Genomic DNA, 24,977 nt, shown 5'->3' on the forward strand with positions numbered 1-24,977 from the left:
AGCATTACGTCCTCAGCGGGACAGAGCCTGCCTCTCAGCTTAGTGTTCTTATGAGCACTTCCACAGTTATTAACTGAGAGCTTTCTTTGCCAAAGTTGCCATTTTCGCATTCGTATATCGTGTGGCAGGTACGATGATACTCTATGCCCAGGGAAGTCAAGGAAATTTCCTTTACGAAAAGATCCTGGACCGAACGGGAATCGAACCCAGACACCTTCAGCATGGCGTTGCTTTGTAGCCGCGGACTCCAACTACTCGGCTAAGGAAGGCCCCAGTCGATTATTACGATAAACAAAAAAGTTTGGATCCAGGTTTCAAACAAGCTTCAAAATAATTGTTTTTAGCTGTTAGAAAATTAAACAGCTCGTTGGGTCTTTACTCTCTTCAGCAACTTCCTTCTTTATGAATAGAAAAACAAGTTTAGACTTTCACAGACTAAAATAATGGCCCCTGAAGCCGAATATGAAGGTTAAATTTAAGAGGCATGTACTTTTTAAGTTATCTCACAAACAAAAACATTTGTTTGATCTTCCGACCTTGTTGCTTGCTCCTGCGGGAGCGGGTGACGAGGGCAGGATCAAACATGTCGCGCGTCGGTCGAGTAAAGTGAAAAAGTTCCGCGATCGGTTAGTTCTGTTTGATCTTCGACCTTGACGATTGCCCCTTGGCAGTGCGTCAAGAAAGCTCGAGCAGTCGTCAGTTGTTTTCCCTCTCGGGTCGTGCGCCTATTTTCTCTGAGTGCTTTTATATAGCCGAGCAAACGAGTTAAGCTGAATGTGGATTGTTGCTGCTCAGTCAAGGATGACGGATCAATTGGTGAGCTCGTTCCATGCTACTATTTCTAATCTATAAAATATGTATGACTGCACATTTAATCGATACAACGGTAGGACGTGAATATGATTTTTCAACAAACTATGAATGGTTTGTCACAGTGAGTGTCGACATAAACTCTAATTCATGAATTATTTATGTTTAACATTTTTTTGTTTTCAAAACACCCCTTTCTTTTTATCTTTATTTTTGTAATTATAAAAAAAAAACTTTGAATGGTTCGACACTACAAGTGTAGACTTGCGAAAGGTTCACTTTATTCAACAAACTTTGGATGGTTCGCCACTGTAAGTGTCGGCATAAGAATAAGAGTGTTCTATGATGTTCCAGCCAATCGAGTTTTTGTTTCTTTTCAAATACAGTAAAATATAATAACACATGCTTTCGTCCTGACAGCTGTAGGAATGTTACATTTAGATATTTGTTCAACAAACTTTGAATGGTTCGTCACCTCAAGTGTCGGCATAATTTTCCTTTACATAGAAATTGTTCATATCAAATGAAAATATTATATTTTCATAAAAGCATATTTATATTTGACAAGAAGCTATTTATCATGGTCTAATCACTTATCAAAGTGAATCCTTTGACCCAACGATCCTCCCCATTAACAAACATCCATCCCAGTAACCTTTGTGGAGATGCAGAGGCAAACACGGTCTCCAAATAGCAAAGGTTACACACTAACATTCCTTCCCCCAATCCCACCTGACTGCAAGGACGTGGCCGGCGCCGTTATTGACCCTGTATAAATAGAGGCACTGAATTATGCACACTGAAGAAGATTATGGCCAATCCCAGCCGAACTTCTATTTGATTCTTTGTGCATTTTCACTGACTTCGGTCAATCACGGAATAGCAACCATTGATATGTGTAGTCAGTCTAAGCTAAGCTAAGCTAAGCTAAGAAAAACAAGTTTAGACTTTCACATGATGATTTTACTTTTATAAAAAAATATCACCGTGTTTAAAACATGTTTCCAAATTTCTCCATCGTAATTTCTATAGAAACCTACATCATCGTTTAGCCACCATTAAATCATCACATAAATGGTTGAAAATTTGGATTTACTCCATTTTTATCATAAAGGTTATAAAAAAGATACGAAAGATTAGATTATCATAATTTATAATTCGAAAAGATAGAGATTCTTCATATGGAGGAGTTCGATTCTATGACACTACCCCGAACGCCACTACCCCGAATGCCACTACCCCGAACGCCATTACCCCGAAAGCCATTACCCCGAACGCCACTACCCCGAATGGGTCAATACCCCGAACGCCATTACCCCGAATGGATAACATTTTGAGACATATTCTAGTTAGAGAGTGGAGAGATAATTGTACGAGTTTGGTTCAAAAATGTATTTTTCAAATATTAGAAGATAAAAAAGCAGCTAGTTGTTCAGCAAATAATTTTTACACACTAAGTTTTGTCCTCTAATTTTGGGAAGATTCACACAGCCACATTGCAATGCTCTGAAGAACAGCCTATTTCGAAAAGAAGGGTGAATTTATTATGAAAAGGATACCTTTAATATGCATAAAATTAGGATGTAGTAAAGTCTCTTATTGGACGTCGGTATCCACTTCCTTTACTCATTTTTATAGGTGTCGGGCATTAAGATTAACATCTTCTTAAAAAATTTGTTTCGTAAACGATGGTAATGGAAGTTCACCCTGAGATAGTCGCTGCAAGTGTTGTTCTAACAGACGATCGTTCCGCTAGGGTGATGTGCTAGCATCCATCGTATTAAGCATTGATCAGTGAGAACTGTAATTTTCCAAGTATTGCAGTGAAAGATGCTGATACAAGCCGATGCCAAACAATTCTTTCTCAAAACGGCTTCAGCATTGTACAATAACATTTTGATAAATCTTGATCTCTTTTTGGAAATAATGCAAAGAAAATGCATCTTACCGTATTCTTAATCCGTCGTATCGTTTTCAACTCCGTCGCAATCAGTTTCCAGATTCGACTCACAACTTAAGGCTCACTGTGATGTATTGAGTGGTTAAAACACAACATATCAACGCTATAATAAAATGTTTTACTAGAATATATAGATCTACGGACATCTCCCTCCATTCTTTCAGCATGGTGGAATATACTAATTTCCTTTAAAATTAATTGTTCGTCATCAAAATTCAGCCCAAACATATGAACACAATTTCTTTTGACCGTACAATTATGGCATTTGCTCACAGTACAGCGAAAACAACACAATCAAAGGAATCGTATTTTTACGTCGAGCGTCGCGCACACATTGATGCGCACAAGCTTTTTTTTTCTCAGTACGACGGATAGAACTTTGTTTACATTCTCAATTATACGCGGCGGTTGAGGAAATTTCGTAAAATTTGGTGATTTATTGAAGTTTTACGGCGTGTGATTGGAATGAAATCCTTCAATGAAGAAGTACGAAGGTTTTCCATAGTGAAAATAAGTGCCCGGCGAAGTAAGTCAAACACGGGGGCGAGAAGAAACTTGTGTTGGAAAGTGGTGTGGCTCAGTCGATCGTTAAGCATTTCTCTCAAATTCGTGTTCGTCCATGCGATTTCGGTGAAAAAGTGCAAAGTGGATAATTGAACTACCGAAATACAGTAGTTTTATTGCATTTTTGGTGTACAAGTGTACAAACCATAACAGCTTTCACAAAATTGCACTTGGAAAATGAATCTATGTTGCAGGTAAGTTGGAATATCCTCCGTAGTGGAACATTTAAAGTTTGATACGACGAATAGTAGCGCTTACGACGATGTAGAACGAAACCCTATCGCACTTGTACACTTGTACATGTTAGAAAAATCGGCGGCCTCTTATTGACGCTACAGTAAGAACTTTTGTTGATTTGTGGGATCAATAATTTGAATTTCTGTGAGACAACCACAAAAAATATTTTTTTGATTCAAGATAATGAAGAAATGATGATGGCAGAAAAGTGGTGAGTAAATCCATAAGAGACCTGTCTGTTTCAATACAAGAAGATAAATGAAAGGGAAAATTTCCGATTAGAATTATAGCAGGAATCACTTTAGTGAATGCCTTCAAGATATATTCCTTTATAAAAAGCTGTTCTATATGGAAATATTAGTGACTTATCCAACAAAATCGTGAAAGAACAGCCTATTTAAAAAAGAAGGGCAAATTTCTGGTGAAATGTTTGCAGCTATGATGTGAATGATCACTGTAACAACGTGATGCTATGACACAACCTATATTCATAAGAAAGAAAAATATTTGTTCAAAAACAAAATTGAAATATGAACACCACCAACAAGTCCAAATACCGGTGATTACGTATCTGTTAAGCAACACCATATTGAGGGTAATGGATTCGAATTCCTTTCAGTCAATAAAAGGCTTATTTTATTAAAGCCAATTCACAAATTTCGTAACGCTGAAGGGAGCAAAAAAGTTTGTGGGTGGTTGTCCTCAAAATGTTACAGCCCATTCACAATATGTAGAATTTCCATACAAAAAAAAGTACGAGGGGTGGGTAGGTGTTAAAAATGGCAATTTTTGGCGAAATGAAATTTGTGAATGAACCCTTGAATTGCGAAGGTGCCCACTGAGCTGATAAACAGGCACTGTCTCAGAAAGAATGGAAAGAATATAGTTGCCATCAAGATATTTCGAAAGAATAGCTGGCATATAAAAGAAGGGAAAATATATGATGAACATTTCACCGACGAATCTTACGTGCCATTAATTACCAGCCTTCATTAGAGACGCATTTTTGCACGCAAAACAAGATACTGTACTGTATCTCATACTATTCGGGGCAATGGCTCATTCGGGGTAGTGGCGTTCGGGGTAATGACCCATTCGGGGTAATGGCTTTCGGGGTAGTGACCCATTCGGGGTAGTGGCGTTCGGGGTAGTGGCGTTCGGGGTAATGGGATGAAGCCGAGGAGTTCTTATTGGAATTCGTGATGATATAGAATTTAAATATTTAGATTTATCAATGCATTCACAAGTTGAGTATGTTGCTGTCTCTTTTAAAAAAGAAAAGTGTGAATTTTCAATTATTTGCTTTTATATTCCTCCAAATTCTACGTTTTCTTTATCGCAAATTAAAAATATATTGAATGAAATTCCTCCTCCATTTTATATATTAGGCGATTTTAACGCACATAATTTTGCTTGGGGTAGTAACAAGACGGACGGTAGAGGTTCATTGATTATGGATTTAATCGATGATTTGAACTTGCATATCCTAAATGATGGATCTTTTACTAGGATTGTTGTACCACCAAATCATCATTCATGCATTGACTTGTCTTTATGTTCTAATAGTTTATCTTTGAAATCTTTTTGGAAAACTATTGATGATCCTAATGGTTGTGATCATTTACCAATTTTAATTGAAATTCAAAATCCTGTTCGTGGTAAATTTGTTAATGGCTCTAATCTTCCTGATATATGTAACAATGTTAATTGGACGAAATTTACTGATCTTGTATCCTTTTCATTAATTCATCTTATTGATTCGGTATCTCCAATTGACAATTACAATAATTTTTCAAAATTAATAATTTATTGTTTACTCAAATCACAAAATAAAAAAAATGTTTCGCGATTTATTAAAAAAAATCGCCCTTCTTTCTGGTGGGATAATGAATGTTCCATTGCTTTGAAAACTAAATCTGATGCTTTTAAATTATTTCGTAAATCAGGCTCCAGAAATCATTTTTTTGCATATCGTAAAACTGAAGCACAATTCATAAGACTAACTAAATCCAAAAAGAGAAATTATTGGAAAAATTTTGTTCAAAATTTAGATAGAGAAACTTCTTTATCTACCTTGTGGACTGTTGCCAGAAATTTAAGAAATTATGATCATGCCGTTCCTACTGTTTTAGAATATTCAGAAAAATGGATACATGAGTTTGCTTCAAAAATTTGTCCTGATTTTGTCCCACGTTCCGTTAAATTTAAAAATAGTTCACTAAATTATTTTCCTGAGCTCTGTTATCCATTTTCATTACCCGAGTTCAATTTAGCATTATCAATTACTAAAAATACTGCCCCAGGTATTGATAACATTAAATTTATTGTGTTGAAAAATTTACCTGATGATGGAAAAATTCGTTTACTTTCAATATATAATGCTTTCCTATCTCAAAATATCATTCCTAATGAATGTCGCCTTATCAAAGTTATCAGTATCCTAAAGCCTGGTAGAGATCCATCTTCAGCTGATAGCAGAAGACCTATTAGTTTATTATCTTGTTTGCATAAACTTTTGGAAAGAATGATTTTGAATCGTCTTGAATTGTGGGCTGAAAACAATAAATTTTTTTCCTCATCTCAATTTGGATTTAGGAGAGGTCGTGGTACTCGTGATTGTGTTTCACTTTTAGCTTCACAAATTCAACTTTCATTTAATAAAAAACAGGACTTAGTTTCCACTTTTCTTGATGTTTCTGGAGCCTATGATTCTGTTCTAATTGACTTATTGTTTGAAAAAATGAATAATTTCAAAATTCCCAGTATGTTTTCTAATTTCTTATATAATTTATTTTCTTTCAAAATTATGAATTTCTTCCATAATGGAGACTCAAAATTATTAAGATATAGTTATTTTGGACTTCCACAAGGATCATGTTTAAGTCCATTTTTATATAATTTGTTTACCAGCGATATGGCATCAATAATTCCTAATGGCTGTTATTTGCTTCAATTTGCTGATGATAATGTTATTTCTATTAGTGGCAAAAGTAGAGAAGTCATTAGTCATTTTATGCAATGTGCTTTGAATAATATTGATTCATGGGCTCATGAGAACGGATTTTCGTTTTCTGTTCAAAAAACTAAATATATAATTTTTTCGAGAAAACATTCGAACATTTCCATTAATTTATATCTTAATGGAATCGAAATTGAACAAGTTGATGAATTTAAATACCTTGGCATATGGTTTGACTCTAAATTAAATTGGAACTTTCAAATTAAACAAATTCAAAAAACATGTTCGAAACGAATCAATTTTCTCCGTACTATTACAGGTACTTGGTGGGGTGCTAATCCATCAGATTTGATTACACTTTACAAAACTACTATTCTTTCAGTTATGGAATATGGTTGTTTCACTTTTGGAAGTGCTGCACAAACACATTTTATCAAACTTGAAAAAATACAATTTCGTTGTTTGAGAATTTGTTTGAAACTTATGAATTGTAAATTTTTGATGAATTGTTTATCAAATAATCATCCGATTATCAATATTTTGAAGTCCTTATTCGAAATTAACCCAACGAGCAAAATATTGGAATCTTACATTCATTGCTCATTTGAAAATATTGTACCAATTTCATATAATAGTTTTTATAATTTTGAAATTAATATTCACACTTTTCAACCTTTGATTGACTTTTCTCTATTCCATGAACTGAAACAAATTCCAAATCATCTGTATTCTTCTTTTGCCAATATTTTATTTATGCGTAAATTTGATGGAATTACTTCCTCACAATTTTATTTCACTGATGGTTCCTTAGCTCAAGGTATCGCGGGTTTTGGAGTATACAATGAATTTTTGGCTCATTTTTTCAAATTAAAATCTCCTTGCTCCATATTCATTGCAGAATTGATTGCTTTATACTTTACTTGTAACTTGATAAAGGATTGTCCACCAAATGTTTACATTGTATGTTCTGACATCTTGAGTTGTCTTCGTGCTTTGAGTACCATCTCTTTCAATTTCAAAACTCATCATATTTTATTCATGATGAAAAAAATATTATTTAATTTGCATAGTCAAGGATTTATCATTAAATTTGTGTGGATCCCTGCTCATTGTAGAATATACGGTAATGAGCAGGCTGATTCATTGGTTAAACTTGGTGTTGTTCGGGGTATAACTTATGATCGTGATATTTTTCCTTCTGAACATTATACTAAATTAAAAATACATTCCCTTGATAATTGGCAATCTTGTTGGAATTCCAGTAATTAAGGAAGATGGTGTCATTCAATTTGCCCAAAAGTTAGTCATTTTCCTTGGTTTAAAAATATACCAGGAACCAGAAACTTTATTTGTTCATTTTCGCGATTGATTTCAAATCATTACATTTGTAACAATCATTTATATCGTATTAATATTGTGGATTCAAATTTATGTGAATGTGGTGAATCTTATGAAGACATTGATCATATTGTACTTCAATGTTCTAGGTTCATTTTACCGAGGAATAAACTATTTAATAATATAATAAATTATGGTCATCCAATTTCTGTATCTATTCGAGATATACTGGGTACAAGATGTTATCATATACTTAAAATCGTATTTAGTTTTTTGAATGAAATCTCATATTTTGTTTGATACTCGTGCTTTGTGTGTGTTTTTTTTTTATTTTTATTTGCAGATATGAAGATGGATTCTTTTTTGACAGACCCTCTCCCTAATCCTGTCTTGGAAGTCAACCCATACTTCATTTAACAATGGATCCATGTTGCAGTTTGTGGCTCTGCTATAGTTATATTTTTGCCGTATGAGCCTTTAGTTTTAAGTTCTTTTTTAAATTGTTTTGTAACGTTATATGAAAAGATGAAGAGGTTTTGTGCCTCTTTGAGAAAGATTTCACAACGAAATCACTCAAAGGGGTTTTTCCCTCTTCCAAATTTTTTTGTTAAAATAAATAAATAAATAAATAAATCTAAGAGAAAACTGTTGTATTGCTATAATAAATGCACTATTTCTCTTACTGCTTTTATTGCAGTGAATGATGCTGATACAAACCGATGCCGAACAATTCTTTCTCAAAATGGCTTTAGCAATGTACAATAAGATTTTGATTTATGTATTATTCTCTTTTTGGAAATAATGCAAAGAAAATGCAAGATGTACCCTCAATTCGTCGTAACGTTTTCATTGCTGTCGCAATCAGTTTCCAGATTCGTCTCACAACTTACGGCTCACTGTGATATATTGAGTGGTCAAAACACAACATATCAACGTTTTAAAAAATGTTTTACTAGAATTTAGATCTACGGGCATCTCCATCTATTCCTTCAGCATGATTGAATACACTAATTTCCTTTAAAATTTATTGTCCGTCATCAAAATTCAACCCAAAAATATGAACACAATTCCTTTTGACCGTACAATTATGGCATTTGCTCACAGTGCAGCAAAAACAGCACAAAGGAATCGTATTTTTACGTTGAGCATCGCGCACACATTGATGCGCACAAGCTTTTCTTTTTCTCAGTACGACGGAGTGAACTTTATTTACATTCTCAATTGAACGCGGTTGGTGAGGAAATTTCATAAAATTTCGTGAATTATAGAACTTTTACGGCGTGTGATTGTAATGAAATCCTTCAGTGAAGAAGTACGAAGGTTTTCATAGGGAAGAAACTTGTATCATAAAGTGGAGTGACTGGTGTCGATCGTTAAGCATTTCTCTCAAATCGTGTTCGTCCATGCGATATCGGTGAAAAAGTGTAAATTTGATTATTGAACTGAAGTTATTTAACGAAATACAGTAGTTTTATTGCATTTTTGGTGTACAAGTGTACCAATCATGACAGCTTTCACAAAAATACATTTGGAAAATGAATCTATTTTGCAGGTAAGTTGGAATACCCGCCGTAGTGGAACATTTTAAGTTTGATACGATGAATAATTTTTTTTTTTTTTTTATTATAGACCCTTTAACTTTATTGTCATTCAGGTCTTGTGTATGGTGGAACCTTCTATAAACTATTGTATACATTGATATTTTTCAGATAACATATAACTGATTCAATTCTTTCTTCATCATCTGCTAAAATCTCCCTCAAACTTATCGGCAATCCTACTTTTTTCCTTTCTTCGTCTAAACTTATACATTCAACTAATAAGTGTTTAACAGTGAGCAATTCGTTACACCACTGGCACATTGGTGCTGCCATTCGTTCGAATAGATGTTTGTGAGTTAGGACCGTATGACCGATACGTATTCTAGTAAGGACTACATTTTCTCTCCGAGTCTTGCCTCTAGTTTTGTACGGGATGACCGAGTCTTTTACTTCTCGTAATTTGTTTTCCCTAATCTTTCCCCATTCGTATTGCCATTTAATTATTATTTTATTGTTTAAAATTTTCTTCATTTCTTTATAGTCCAATGCTATGCTGGTGTCTATTCTTTGTTCTAAGGCTAACTTCGCTTCTCGATCCGCTTTCTCGTTACCTTCAATACCTATATGACTCGGTACCCAAAAGAATGTGACCTCTTTTCTATTTTGTAAACATTGAGTGTAAATCTCAAGCATTTGATCTTTCCATAGACTTTTAACTTTACTACTCTCCAAACATGTTACAACACTTAGTGAATCAGTACAAATTAAATATGCACCCGCCCCTTCTTCATTTGCAACCAACATTATTGCCTCTTTTGCAGCTAGACTTTCTGCTCCATAAATACTACTCTCATCATATATCCTTTTACGAATTGACATATTAGCACTGACTACACTATACCCACATTTATTGGACATTTTTGAACCATCTGTGTATAAGGTTTTATGAACCCTGTATTTTGTTACTCTTCTTTCATTGAAGAGCTTCCGCAACATGATTTCAGGTTGTTTACGACGCATTGCTGTATACAGGGTCTTGTCCACGAGAATTTTCTTACGTTTCCATGGTGCACAAGATGGTAGAGTAAAAATGTTAAGTAAAGGAACCTGAACTTCAAGCTCCTGTAGCAGATGGCCTCCTCTTTCTCTGATTGTCAGTTCTGGTACCGGTTTCACTGATCCCCACTCTTCTCCTGAACTGCTTTCATATGTTGTTGTTTCTTGTGATTCATCTTCGCTGCTTGTTGTTTCACATGTTTCTTCGATTATCTGGGGATCCAGAGCTTTCACGATGAATAATAGCGCTTACGACGAAGTAGAACGAAACCCTAATCAACCTAGGCTTGCAAACTTTCCCCGTTAGGAGCTTCAAAAAAATGGTGCAAACTAAACGAAAGTCCATATATGACAAATTCCATCCAGAATGAGTAAAAAAATAAAAATAATAAAAATCGTGCTCGATAGTCTTCGATTTGGAATAAACTTTGCACATGTTTTTGGTATGGTAGAATAAGTGTTTTCCATAGAAAAATTGATCATTTTGACTCAAGTGTAACTTTTGAAAATGGCCTAAATATTTTTGCATGCAACTTTTTTGAAAAATTCTTACTCCAAAATTGTTGATTTTAGAGAAAAATGTTCTATGAAGAAGTTGTAGAGAACCGTTTGGACTATAAGAAAAAATATACACTGAAAAAATATTTTATTTATTTTTATAGAAAAATCAAAAATAAAACTTAAATTTGAATTACACAACAACTCCATTTTTAATATTTTTTAATTTTTCACCAGAGAATCTTGATAGTAAACAGATGTATGGGACAAAGTTTCATGATGGAGAAATTTTTAATAAAAAAGTTTTTCTAAGAACAACTTTTGGTCGATTTTCAAAATTTTGATTTTTTTGTCAAAATAAATACGTTTTGATGATACAATAAGCATCTTGAAATGATTCTAATCCATGATGATTATGGTCTTTACTCTCGAAAACGTATTATTATTAATGGAGAAACGCGTATAAGTAATGCAAATGGCCAATTTTAATATTTATACAATATTTTTTGCATTAAACTCGATATAATTCTAAAATGGATACTTCTAGTGAAATTTTTCATGTAATCATTATGGCTTCGAAATATTTGAAAATGCTTACTGTATCATCAGAACGTATTTATTTTGACAAAAAATCAAAATTTTGAAATATGACCAAAAGTTGTTCATAGAAAAACTTTTTTATTAAAAAATTCTCCATCATGAAACTTTGTCCCAAACATCTTTTTACTATCAAGATTCTATGGTGAAAATTTGAAAAATATTAAAAATGGGGTTTTTGTGTAATTTAAAATCCAAGTTTTATATTTGATTTTTCCATGAAAATAAATAAATTATTTTTTCAGTGTATATTTTTTTCTCATAGTCCAAACGGTTCACTACTACTTCTTCATAGAACATTTTTCTCTAAAATCAACAGTTTCGGAGGTAGAATTTTTCAAATAAGTTGCATGCAAAAAAATTATAGGCCATTTTCAAAAGTTACACTTGAGTCAAAATGATCAATTTTTCTACGGAAAACACTTATTCTACCATACCAAAAACATGTGCAAAATTTAATCCAAATCGAAGATGTTCGAATTCTGTGACTGACCGATTTGACATGGAATCCGTCATATGTACATATTTCTGTTTATGTAGAAAAAGAAACTTGGAACCAAGACTTGATGGTGTGTTTCTTCTTGTAATATCAAAAAAATGGAAAACCGTGGTGATACTACTGTTTTTAAACGTAGTGGATTTATACTATCAAAAAGGCGTAACTTCAAAACGGACCTTGCGATTTTTTAAGAAGATATTTTTCTCATAAAAACGGTCTTGGGAGCACCGTGGGAGCGATAATGCACTGCTGTGATGTGAAATAGACACATTATGAGCTGTTTCATGTTTTTATCTCCGCTTCCACCAACCAACCGAGCGATGTTAGTTTTGCTTTCCGCTTATCATCAACGGCACACTGTATGTATTTACCCAGCTGAGGCAACCTCCCCCTCAGAGGACCACTATGAGAAGGTTACTTCCAAGTGTCAAATCTAATTACTCCATTTCCCGGCCGCTTTCGACGTCGAAGGCGTATGGTGTCGTGGTCTTCGACATTCGTCGTTACACCTGAAACCACATCCACGAACCGCATGTTCGTCTTGCCATCCATCAAACACCGGTGTGTGAAGAATTTCCGTGGGGACTTTTTTCTGGTTGATACCTATTTTAGATTGTTTCATCACGCTAGTTTTTCCCCACCAAAGGGAGTTTGATCTAACGGTGAATAATTAACACGCTTTTTATAGGTTGGGGAGCGATCATCGCACCGCACTGCCGGCATGCAGGCAGTTTAGATGTCGTCGTGGAACAGTGGGGCAATTGGCATTATTTTTTAATATGAAAAGCCTAAAATACAGTCAACTCTCCAAAACTCGACATAGAAGGGTCCATCGAATAAGGGAGGTATCGAGTTACAGAACACAAAACCAGTGCAACTGCGATCCAAAGGACCATCGTAGCCACAAAAACCATATTTTACTATGGTTCTCTAACACGATATCGAAATATGGAATATCGAACAAGGGAGAGATGACTGTAGTTCGATTTCTTCGAGATAATCAAATGCACTTCTTCAGTCTCAAGCCTGAGTCTGAATAAGGATGGGATCATTTAGATATGTTATTCTTTAACTTAAGTTTCCCATTATGCGTCTTACACAGTGTATTCTGTACTTTTTCGTCTTTGGCGTCTTTCAATAGTTCCCGATCTCAACACAAATAATGTCAAATGAGTTTTCGTACACAACGTTCCTCAAAGCCTTTCGTAAATTGTAGACATTGCTGATCTTTATATATTCTGGGGCAGTTCATACGTTAAATTGAGAGGCTCCTGTTTAATGGAGTAGTAGAGTAGTCCATGTCTTTTATTACTTGATATAGGCAATCACTCAACATTCTTGGAATCTGATATATAGTGTGTTAGTGTTAATCATGAAGCACTGCTTCAACAGAAACAGTCACGAGTTGAATAATCTACATGTGTCAGATGGGAAATCCTTATCTGACACATCTTCTTCTTCTTTCTGGCATTTCGTCCTCACTGGGACAGAGCCTGCATCTCAGCTTAGTGTTCTTATGAGCACTTCCACAGTTATTAACTGAGAGCTTACTATGCCAATGACCATTTTTGCATGTGTATATCGTGTGGCAGGTACGAAGATACTCTATGCCCTGGGAAGTCGAGAAAATTTCCAACCCGAAAAGATCCTCGACCGGTGGGATTCGAACCCACGACCCTCAGCTTGGTCTTGCTGAATAGCTGCGCGTTTACCGCTACGGCTATCTGGGCCCCCATCTGACACATGCCAATCGTGAAAAATGTTGAATTCAAACGTCATCGGCAGATTGGCTGTTTTACGTGTTTAACAAACCAGCTAGCACCCTTTCAGTTAAGCCTTTGAATTGGACATGGTTTCAGTTAGATCCTTCCAGTTTGGACCTTTGATTAAACATAGTTCCAGTTAGGCCCTTTTGCAATTTTTTTATTCTATTGATTATTGAATACAGTAAAGCCATTTTATGTCCAATTAGACTCTTTTAGGTGTCTCATAATCAGTGGTATTTTACGTAGAAATTGGAACGAATATTGAAAAATCGAGGTTGTTCACATTTGTTCGAAAAAATCGTCCCATCTACCCCACTGTTCACCCCGACACACCGCTTGGGGGCTTCGATTGAAGATTCCCCCACAAGCCGTTGTTTGCCTCAATTACTAATAGACGGGTTATGGTCACACGCGCATTTTGCGTGTCTTTGTTATTGTCGTTTTTCGAGTTCCCCATCGCTGCTGAACTGACGACTTGAATGACTGACTGACTGACAGGGGGGCCGGTTTCGATGTTTCTTTCGACGCAGCTCCAAACAGGTGAGCCCTATGGTGGTTCAAAAAAACAAACAAAGTGTGAAAAATCCCTCATCTCACACTCCGAATCTTTATGATAATAATGTCCTGTAAAATTTCCAGCCAGAATTGAAGATTTGAAGGTTTATGAGAGAGCTTATATGATTGATACTTGCTCTAACAATGGAATTTGTAATAGTTTCGAGAGCATTGTCAATATTAAGTTTTGATTGCAAAGAAATGTTAACATCAAGATTATTACGATTAGACTAAATCAATCGTAGAAGGGTTCTAAAAGAGGAAAACAAGTAGGGCTATTAGGGTATTGAATTGAAAAATATCCTGCAGAGTACTCGTCATATAAAGTTCGGCCGTTGGAATTACTTTGCGAATTATTTCATGAGCGATGTTTGGCACTGAAGTCACCAATGACAAACATTTTTGACTTCTTGTGAGTCAATTTCCGCAAATCAGTTTGAAGCAAATTAACTTGCTGCCCAATGCATTGAAAAGGCAAATAGGCAGCTATAAAAGTATATTTACCAAGCTGTGTTCTAACAGTAACACTCAAGGTTTAAAAAACTTTGGTTCTAATTACGAAAAGAAGATGATGTTTTATATGCCTATGAATGATGACAACAACTCCACTACATGCTCCATCCAGTCGATTATTCTTCTACTTCTTAGCATTACGTCATCAGCGGGACAGAGCCTGCCCCTCAGCTTAGTGTTCTTATGAGCACTTCCACAGTTATTAACTGAGAGCTTTCTTTGCCAAAGTTGCCATTTTCGCATTCGTATATCGTGTGGCAGGTACGATGATACTCTATGCCCAGGGAAGTCAAGGAAATTTCCTTTACGAAAAGATCCTGGACCGAACGGGAATCGAACCCAGACACCTTCAGCATGGCGTTGCTTTGTAGCCGCGGACTCCAACTACTCGGCTAAGGAAGGCCCCAGTCGATTATTACGATAAACAAAAAAGTTTGGATCCAGGTTTCAAACAAGCTTCAAAATAATTGTTTTTAGCTGTTAGAAAATTAAACAGCTCGTTGGGTCTTTACTCTCTTCAGCAACTTCCTTCTTTATGAATAGAAAAACAAGTTTAGACTTTCACAGACTAAAATAATGGCGAGTTAAGCTGAATGTGGATTGTTGCTGCTCAGTCAAGGATGACGGATCAATTGGTGAGCTCGTTCCATGCTACTATTTCTAATCTATAAAATATGTATGACTGCACATTTAATCGATACAACGGTAGGACGTAAATATGATTTTTCAACAAACTATGAATGGTTTGTCACTGTGAGTGTCGACATAAACTCTAATTCATAAATTATTTATGTTTAACATTTTTTTTTGTTTTCAAAACACCCCTTTCTTTTTATCTTTATTTTTGTAATTATAAAAAAAAACTTTGAATGGTTCGACACTACAAGTGTAGACTTGCGAAAGGTTCACTTTATTCAACAAACTTTGGATGGTTCGCCACTGTAAGTGTCGGCATAAGAATAAGAGTGTTCTATGATGTTCCAGCCAATCGAGTTTTTGTTTCTTTTCAAATACAGTAAAATATAATAACACATGCTTTCGTCCTGACAGCTGTAGGAATGTTACATTTAGATATTTGTTCAACAAACTTTGAATGGTTCGTCACCTCAAGTGTCGGCATAATTTTCCTTTACATAGAAATTGTTCATATCAAATGAAAATATTATATTTTCATAAAAGCATATTTATATTTGACAAGAAGCTATTTATCATGGTCTAATCACTTATCAAAGTGAATCCTTTGACCCAACGATCCTCCCCATTAGCAAACATCCATCCCAGTAACCTTTGTGGAGATGCAGAGGCAAACACGGTCTCCAAATAGCAAAGGTTACACACTAACATTCCTTCCCCTAATCCCACCTGACTGCAAGGACGTGGCCGGCGCCGTTATTGACCCTGTATAAATAGAGGCACTGAATTATGCACACTGAAGAAGATTATGGCCAATCCCAGCCGAACTTCTATTTGATTCTTTGTGCATTTTCACTGACTTCGGTCAATCACGGAATAGCAACCATTGATATGTGTAGTCAGTCTAAGCTAAGCTAAGCTAAGCTAAGAAAAACAAGTTTAGACTTTCACATGATGATTTTACTTTTATAAAAAAATATCACCGTGTTTAAAACATGTTTCCAAATTTCTCCATCGTAATTTCTATAGAAACCTACATCATCGTTTAGCCACCATTAAATCATCACATAAATGGTTGAAAATTTGGATTTACTCCATTTTTATCATAAAGGTTATAAAAAAGATACGAAAGATTAGATTATCATTTTTTTTTTTTTAATTTTGAACCACCCTAATGAACACAGAGCGCAAGGTGCCACAGAGTGAAGCTGCCTACTATTATTATTATTGTTTGATGACACCGAATTTTTTCGTCTCCCCTAGTCCCAGTAGAGGAAATGAATGGGTTCCGACCGTGTCGTCGTCGTGTGGTTCGTGACAGTCGTGGTTGTTGTAATGAGCATCTCTCAGGCGGAGTCACGTACCAAAGTTCAGTTCCGATTTCTTTCTCCCCTTTGTCAATTGACGTCGAAAGAAACCTGGTGAGGTCTATTGGAACGATCCGACACTTGTGGGTGATATACACTGAGGAAAAAGGAACGTATGAGGGACACACGATTTTTTATGGAATATCGACATAAGAAGTATTTTGTTTTTCCATTTGAAAACCTCAGAAATATCCACAACAAACTTATACTCGCGTAACAATTCAAATTGTAGAAAATCGAGTTTTGAAAGTATTTTATAGCATCTCCCAACACCCACAAACTATGCCACTTTTTTCCGAACCATTCATTTGCCCCCTCATTAAAACGACCAATCTTCGGATCTCTCTCCATTAAAAGGGCCCACCATCGGAAAATTTCGCAAACTGTCATTGGCCTTAGCATGGTGGGAAGCTAATGACTCTTCCTTGCTCATTCGTTGAAAACCAAAACGGCCTAGCCTTGGGTCAAAAAACGCTAACAAAATCCAAGTTGGCCTACAAAAAAGGCCAATGTCTGGTTGAAAATCGAAAATAGACCAATCATCATTTTTTCCACATTTTTGGCAGTTTCCAGAATAAAATCGATTATTAACGTGTAGTGATAGTATCCCTTATGAAATTCTTCCGTAACTTTTTGCTCAGTGTAGAACTCGCGGTGCAAACCAACTGATAATCCACTTATGAGGAAACGCATCATCACCTTCCAGCTACTACTGTAACAACTACAACCACATGTGGTGACGGCATAGAAAGAGGAAATCAATTTGCATGCAGAACGCAAAAAAAAAAGTTCTCTATCTTTAGCCGATACTTACCGAGTGTTGCTCGTATGAATCAACACATGGGACAAAGCAATTGGATTAGCTCGTTTCGACGGGTTTTGAATGGCGCATTTCTGTTCGATTGGTAAGTCGCAGACTGACGGGCGTATTCTGTTTCGTGGCATACATACGTACAACTATGTGGATTAACTGGGGTATTAATGCTATCAATGATGGTATTTGCTATCGATGATTCATTATTGCAGCTTTAGATATACGGAAGAAAACGTATTGAATTTAAATTCTGAGCGGGCATTGCAGAAATTGTCTTTATCTGATTACGAAGAAAGATCGAAGTATGCAATAGGCAATGAAGGAATCGCCTCATTCGTGTCTGTGACTTGAAATACAGAACGAAAATTGTGTAGTTACGTTTCACTTATCGACTATAATACAGCTATGCTGAAAATATGCGAAGTGAGAAACTGTTAATATAGCTATTCTATCCATAACAGGCATTGCAGAATTGATTCGAAATCAATTAACTTCGAAGCACGATCAAAGCAAGCGAAGAAAAACATCGCATCTGTAGCGGTCCATGATCGGCAACATTTCGCAAGTTGTATTGACAATTCGAGTGAGGAAGCGATGATAAAATCCATTTTTCTCGCTTATTTACCATTGAGGGTAGGTGTTTTACTCTGCTGGTATAATAAACAATCTCCTAACATCTGATAGCAATAGCGGTTTGAAGCCTGTTTAGATGGGTTTTATCAGTAGAAGCATTAACCTAAGAATGCTAATGTCGCTACTGTTCGTGTTACCAACATCTAGTTTGCCACGCGCTGACAGCGTGAGTACCGGGCCTCAAAGTGTCAAATCCATTTTGTAAAACATAACAAATCATCCTCTACAACCTGACATTGAACAAACACTGCAAAACTACATTTTAAGGTAATTATAATTTAATTCTGTTTTGTGACAATAGCGCCACTAGCGTTCTACTATTAATATTTCTATTGTTTTATCATCTCAGAAAGAAACATCCATGTAAATTCCAGCGTAAAATCATGCACATGTAGGGAATGCCAGATATGTCGCAAATTTACTCGTCACATCGTGTAAAACTACAATAACATCATGTAAGTTTCCGCTATACATCGTGTAATCTAGCATGGGCTCTAACCGGTTACACGATAAATCGCATAAATTTACATTATGTTGATGCAATTTTACACGAAAAGAAAAATCCATGTAAATTTCAGCGTAAAATCATGCACATAAAGAGAATGCCAGATTTTCCGCAAATTTACATGCCATTGCGGAAAATCTGGCATTCCCTTTATGTGCATGATTTTACGCTGAAATTTACATGGATTTTTCTTTCTGTGATGCACTGTTATCCTCCGATATAATCAGAGCTGTAGCAGTAGCAGCAGCAGTAGTTTAATGACGCTTTTATTTGATTACGAAAAATATCGAAGGTATGAAGAAAGATTCTATACCATTACCCGGAATACCATTACCCTGAATGCAACTTACCGGAAGACCATTTACCGGAATGTACCATTACCCGGAAAAACCATTTACCGGAAAGCACCATTACCCGGGAAGCCAAATCTTCCATTTTCGACGACCTTTCATTGATGCGCAGTACAAATTATGTCACGCTAACCATGGACATTCTCGACTCCCTCGGTTTCCATAAACACATCTCCAAACAGCTATGGACCAAATATGTTGTTCTTCTTGCCGGCGTTACGACTCAACTGGGACAAAACCTGCTTCTCAGCTGTTCTAGGAGCATTTCTACAGTTATTAGCTGAGAGCCTATGTCAACCGACCATTTTTGCACTCGTTCATAGTTTGACAAGTATGTAAGTACTCTAGCTCTGAAACGTTGCACAGTGGCCCAAAGCTGGCCAAAAGTCAAAAAAATAAATAAGATTTCGAGAGAATCCTTGTCAGGATTTCGAGAGAATCCTTGTCAGAATTCTGAGAGAATCCTCGTCAGGATTCTGAGAGAATTTTTGTCTGGATTCCGAGAGAATCCTTGTCAGGACTCCGAGAGAATCTTCGTCAGGATTCCGAGAATCCTCGTCAGGATTCCGAGAGAATCCTCGTCAGGATTCCGAGAAAATCCTTGTCAGGACTTCGACAGAATCCTTGTCAGGATTCCGAGAGAATACTCAGCAGAATTCCCAGAGAAAACATGTCAGGATTCCCAGAGAAAACATGTCAGGATTCCGAGAGAATCCTTGTCACGATTCCGAGACAATCCTTGTTGGGATTCGAAGACAATTCTTGTCCGGATTTCGAGAGAATCTTTGTCATGATTCCGAGAGAATCCACGACAGGATTCCGAGAGAATCCTCATCAGGATTCCGAGAGAATCCTTGTCAGGACTTCGACAGAATCCTTGTCAGGACTTCGACAGAATCCTTGTCAGGACTTCGACAGAATCCTTGTCAGGACTTCGACAGAATCCTTGTCAGGATTCCGAGAGAATACTTGTCAGGATTCCGAGAGAATCCTCGTCAGGATTCCGAGAGAATCCTTGTCAGGACTTCGAGAGAATCCTTTTCAGGATGGCGAGAGAATCCTTGTCAGGATAGCGAGACAATCCTTATCAGGATTTCGAAAGAATCCTTGTTAGGATTCCTAGAGAACCCTTGTCTGGATTCCAAGAGAATCCTCGACAAGATTCCGAGAGAATCCTCGACAGGATTTCCGAGAGAATCCTCGACAGGATTCCGAGATAATCCTCGTCAGGATTGCGAGAGAATCCTCGTCAGGATTCTGAGAGTTTTTTTTTCTGGATTCCGAGAGAATCTTTGTCAGGATTCCGAGTAAATCCTTCTGAGGATTCTGAAAGAATCCTACATTCTTCATTGTAATCCGCCAATCATGTTGAATTGGAATTATTTATAAAAATGTTGACGACGGAATCGTTTACGGCGATGCCATTTTCATCGAACAGCACATTCTCATTGCTTATATCATTGACAGTACTTATGTGAGGCATGAATCTTTGGTAGTGATTCATACTCGTGAAAATCATTGCTTCGAAAAGGTGAAAAAAAAACGCATGAACAAAACTTAATTTTCACAAAAATCTTATTTTTTGTTAGCTCATGAATATAGGAAAGAGAAGTACCATTCATGCATTGAACATATTCTATGAGTAAATAGTATTTCGAATTGCTTACTAGGAGGGTCATTATGATCAATTTTTCAAGAATTTCAAGAATTCTTTCAGAGATTGATCGATACTTTCCTGCAAATTTTTTTTCAGGGATTATTGCGAGAATCCTTCTAAAGAGTCCTCCGAAAATTTTTCATGGAATTTTTCCAAAGATTCCTGAAGAAACTACTTAATTATACAAATTTCAGTAATGATTATTCCAGAATTTTTTACACGAGATTGCTTGATGAGTTTCTCCAGGTATACCCGCAAGAATTACCTCCTGGGCTTTAGGACATTTCGTCGAATGACATTTGATCGAATGACGTTTGGTCGAATGACATTTAGTCGAAAGTACATTTGGTCGAAAGAACATTTGGTCGAATGGACATTTGGTCGAATTGCTTTGGAACTTTTTTTTTGCTGGAATGACGTTTAGTTGAACGGAAATTTAGTTGTAAGCTTATTTTTAAATGGTTTATTATCACTCGGTGAAATTAATTATTGTTTTCAAATTTTGCAAAGTTGGTGAGATAATGTATTATTTTAAGTAATCTGAATCTTTACCTGTTGTTGAATAAAAAATGGGACATTGTATGTCGTCTTATTCTCAAATTCCTTACATCTTTGATTAAATGAAATTTTCGGAAATAGTTGTTTTATACATTGACTGAAATATTTAGCTCTAGTGAAATTATTATTCTTTAAAATTATCATCATTCTTTGAAAAAATGCTAAAGTTTTATTACTTTATTTTATTACTCAACGCTGTGAAGGCTTGCATTATTTATTACTCTTTTGAAATGTCATCGTTCTTTGTAACGAACTGCTGATCTTCATCTGATGGAAGAATTCGGAGAGAGCACTAGGGATTTTTCTTTGAATTCCAAGTCTTTCCGCTTATGGAAATGGGCAAGATTTTTGAATGCGGAAATCATAATTAAAACGACAGGAAAAAGTTGCTTTAAGGAAAACATGTATGGCCAATTGGCATATTGTTACTTCCAGCTTAATAAAATTCCTCAAGCAATTATATGGCTTTGATGACCTCGGATGAATAACATAGTTTGCAGTAGAAGCTTTGAATTATTAAAAATAAAAATTGTGCTGATTCTATGAATCGGGTAAAAGAAGACGAGCTTACTAAGGAGACAAAATATGGCTTGCTTCCTTTTAAGATCAACTTATCTCGAATTGCAGAACATGCCTGAACGAAAAAGCAGCATGGAACATTAAAAACGCAAGAGGTTGATCAATATGTTGAGAGAGCGTCCATCAAATTGAATATCAAAATTTTGCTAATCGTTCAGAGATTGTTAGTAAAATGGCTGATACTTTTTCAATTATTCAATCTCTCTTGTATTAGCGACAAAATGCTACTCACGACTATAGTCAGACTAAACGTAAAACTCTGTTTCCATACGATTAAGATTCGACCACTTACCTTTCCACGAAATGTCGGTTCGACCAAATTTCATATGCTTTCTGTTGCAACTGAACCTTTTCGTCCAAATGTCCATTCGACGAAATGTCCATTCGACCAAATGTACTTTCGACCAAACGTCATTCGACTAAATGTCATTCGACCAAATGTCTTTCGACCAAATGTCATAGATTCCCGCAAGAATTACCTCCTGTGTTTTCAAGGAAACGCTAGGACTCTTTCTGTAATGTTTCCAGTGATTACGGCAAGAGTATTGCAAGAATTTGTTCTGAAATTCCTTTCATAGGAATTCTATAAACATTTTATTTTCTCAGGGGCTATTGCGCTGATTCCTTCATATATTACTACTAGAATGTTTACAGATCCTTCTTGAATTTCTTTAGTTATTCTATAGTAAATTTCTCAAACAATCCTTATAAGGATTCTGACATATTTTTTTCCAAGAATTCCTCCAAAGATTTCTTCAAGGGTTCCTTCAGGAATACTTTCCGAGAGGAAATCTTCCATATGTTTCATTTCTGCAAGCATTTATCCAATTTCTAAGATCCTCTTTGCAGAATGTCTGAGAATATCTCAGATCCCCACCTAATTAAAAAATTGTTACGACCTCTCTATGAATTTGCTAATATGGATGTTGTTACATTTTCTTTTACTAAAGTTGTTGATAATTTAAGGAGCAGCCATTTTTGAGTTACCTTCTAAACGTAAAACTCCGCAATAACAATGTTTCTCATTTTCTCAATAAGTAACAGAGTGATATGAAGAAGAGCTTGAAAATCCCTACTCCGTATTGAACCAATCATAAACGCCTAATCTCAGTTTCGTCCCATAAAGTTCACCGCCCAAAAAATACGATCCGCGGGAACAGGAGGCATTATTTCCACACGAAGCAGGGCGGGTTTACCGTCATTGTGCCACTGACTTAGAGAGCAAGAGAACCGCGGTAATGTGCAATGAAAAATTCATGAGCTTTTGGCGCGATTGTCTTAATATCTCAGTTCGTTCAGTAGTTTCGTACAAGCTGCTGCTGTTTCTGTTGGGTTTGACAAGAGCTGAATTTGGGCATAAGACCTTAGCTTAGATACCTTTGGCAAGAAACGTTTCACGCTCAGTTTAACTCAGCAGGGTATTGCTTTTATTTTTCCGAACGCTGCTCTGTGTTGTTTTCTGTTGATTTTCCCACAGAAACTAGGTCTGGCCAACATCAGCAGCAATAGCAGTAATAGCAGCACGCCCGATTTCTGAACAATGTTTGTGAAGAAAAGCTTAATTACCAAGTCAAACTGGGTTTGGTACGAGCAACTCAAGTCGATCAGCTGATTTCCAACCGACTGTGGACTTGAGGGAGAAAGAGTAGAGGTTTGGCTGAAAGAAACAGGGCTGGTAGCGACTAAGTTTCTTGAACATATGAACTTTGGAGACCTCTTGTCTGAAAAAAGAGACTAAATAATAAAAACAAATAGATTTTAGAGATCAACCTTGAAAAAGTGATCAAATCTCAAAAAAGAGCTTTCGTACCAGCCCTGTCGAGAGGTATCATGTCGAGTTGTGGCCAACCAGTTGAGCGAATCGTCGTTGATCTTCACAGCCGGTGGACTGCAGGTTTTTCTGGTGTTTGACTGGATAATTGTCGACGTCGTCGTCGTCGTCATCGTCCGTTCCTTGAACTCGGTGCGTCATTTTTGCATCGAATTCAAAGTGATTGGGTACCACCTATGCAAATGTCAGCGCGAAGTGATTTCTCTATTGTACGATTTCTCCGGTATAATTTACAGCGCCGATACGACACAGCGATCCCGTTAGACGTCGATGGAAATTCGGAAGAAAATCCAAATTACGAGACGCTATAATTAGGGTAATTTTGTTTTATTGACTGTGAGCTCGTTTAGTTTCGTTTTTCTCTTTTAGCCCTCTTGGGCGTTGGTTGCATCGGCTTCATAGTGCTCTCTTCGCCGAAAAAATCCGGTATTTTGACTTTGACAGAGGTTACCAATCCTGAATTAATTTGGAATTGTGGATTCATTTTGCGTCCTGCCAACCAACATCACAAACCTTTAGAAAATATCTAGACATACCTTTTGGAATGTCAAATGCAACTGGCATTCCAAAAGGTATTTCTCTATGAAACTCAAGGATTTCTCTATGGCCATTTCCAGGATTTCGTGTAATTCCTGAAATAGGAATTCAATTCGTGCTTGACAAAATTTAAAAGCATCTTTCAAGAAAGTTTTTCTAAGAATTTTCCCATAAATTATTCAACAACCACTCCAACAATTACTTTTAAAAGTACTCCTCCATACATTCCTCTAGTAATTATTCCAAAAACATCTCTAAGAAATCTTTGTCATTCAGGAATCCATCCAGTGGTTCTTTCAAGGATTCCATGCATTTTTTTTTTTTGGTTCTTTCTCAAGGCATTCCTCCAATGATATCCCCCAAAACTCCTCCATGGATTTCGACAGCCATTAGTACAGATATTCCAGCTACGACAAGGTTAAAAGACTTGAATTTTTTTAAGGATGTATATGGGAACTATCCAAGCACTAGTCAAGAAACTTCTTAAGAAAACTCCTAAAGTGGGGTTTCCAGAGATTCTTAAAAGAATTTCTTCAGGCAATCTTCCAAGAAAGTTTTCAATTATTTTTCAAGAAATCCACCAGGCATTCGACTATGAGTTTTCCCAATGATTATTCCAA

The 24,977-nt window shown here is 36.2% G+C and overlaps 1 protein-coding gene across 1 annotated transcript in view; it reads right to left on the reverse strand.

Annotated features, from left to right (window-relative positions):
- LOC5565161 (band 4.1-like protein 5) overlaps positions 1 to 24,977 on the reverse strand; it is a 213,394-nt gene that overhangs the window by 61,201 nt on the left and 127,216 nt on the right. The window lies entirely within an intron of this gene.

This window comes from Aedes aegypti, chromosome 1 (assembly GCF_002204515.2).
Source record: "Aedes aegypti strain LVP_AGWG chromosome 1, AaegL5.0 Primary Assembly, whole genome shotgun sequence".
NCBI lineage: Eukaryota > Metazoa > Arthropoda > Insecta > Diptera > Culicidae > Aedes > Aedes aegypti.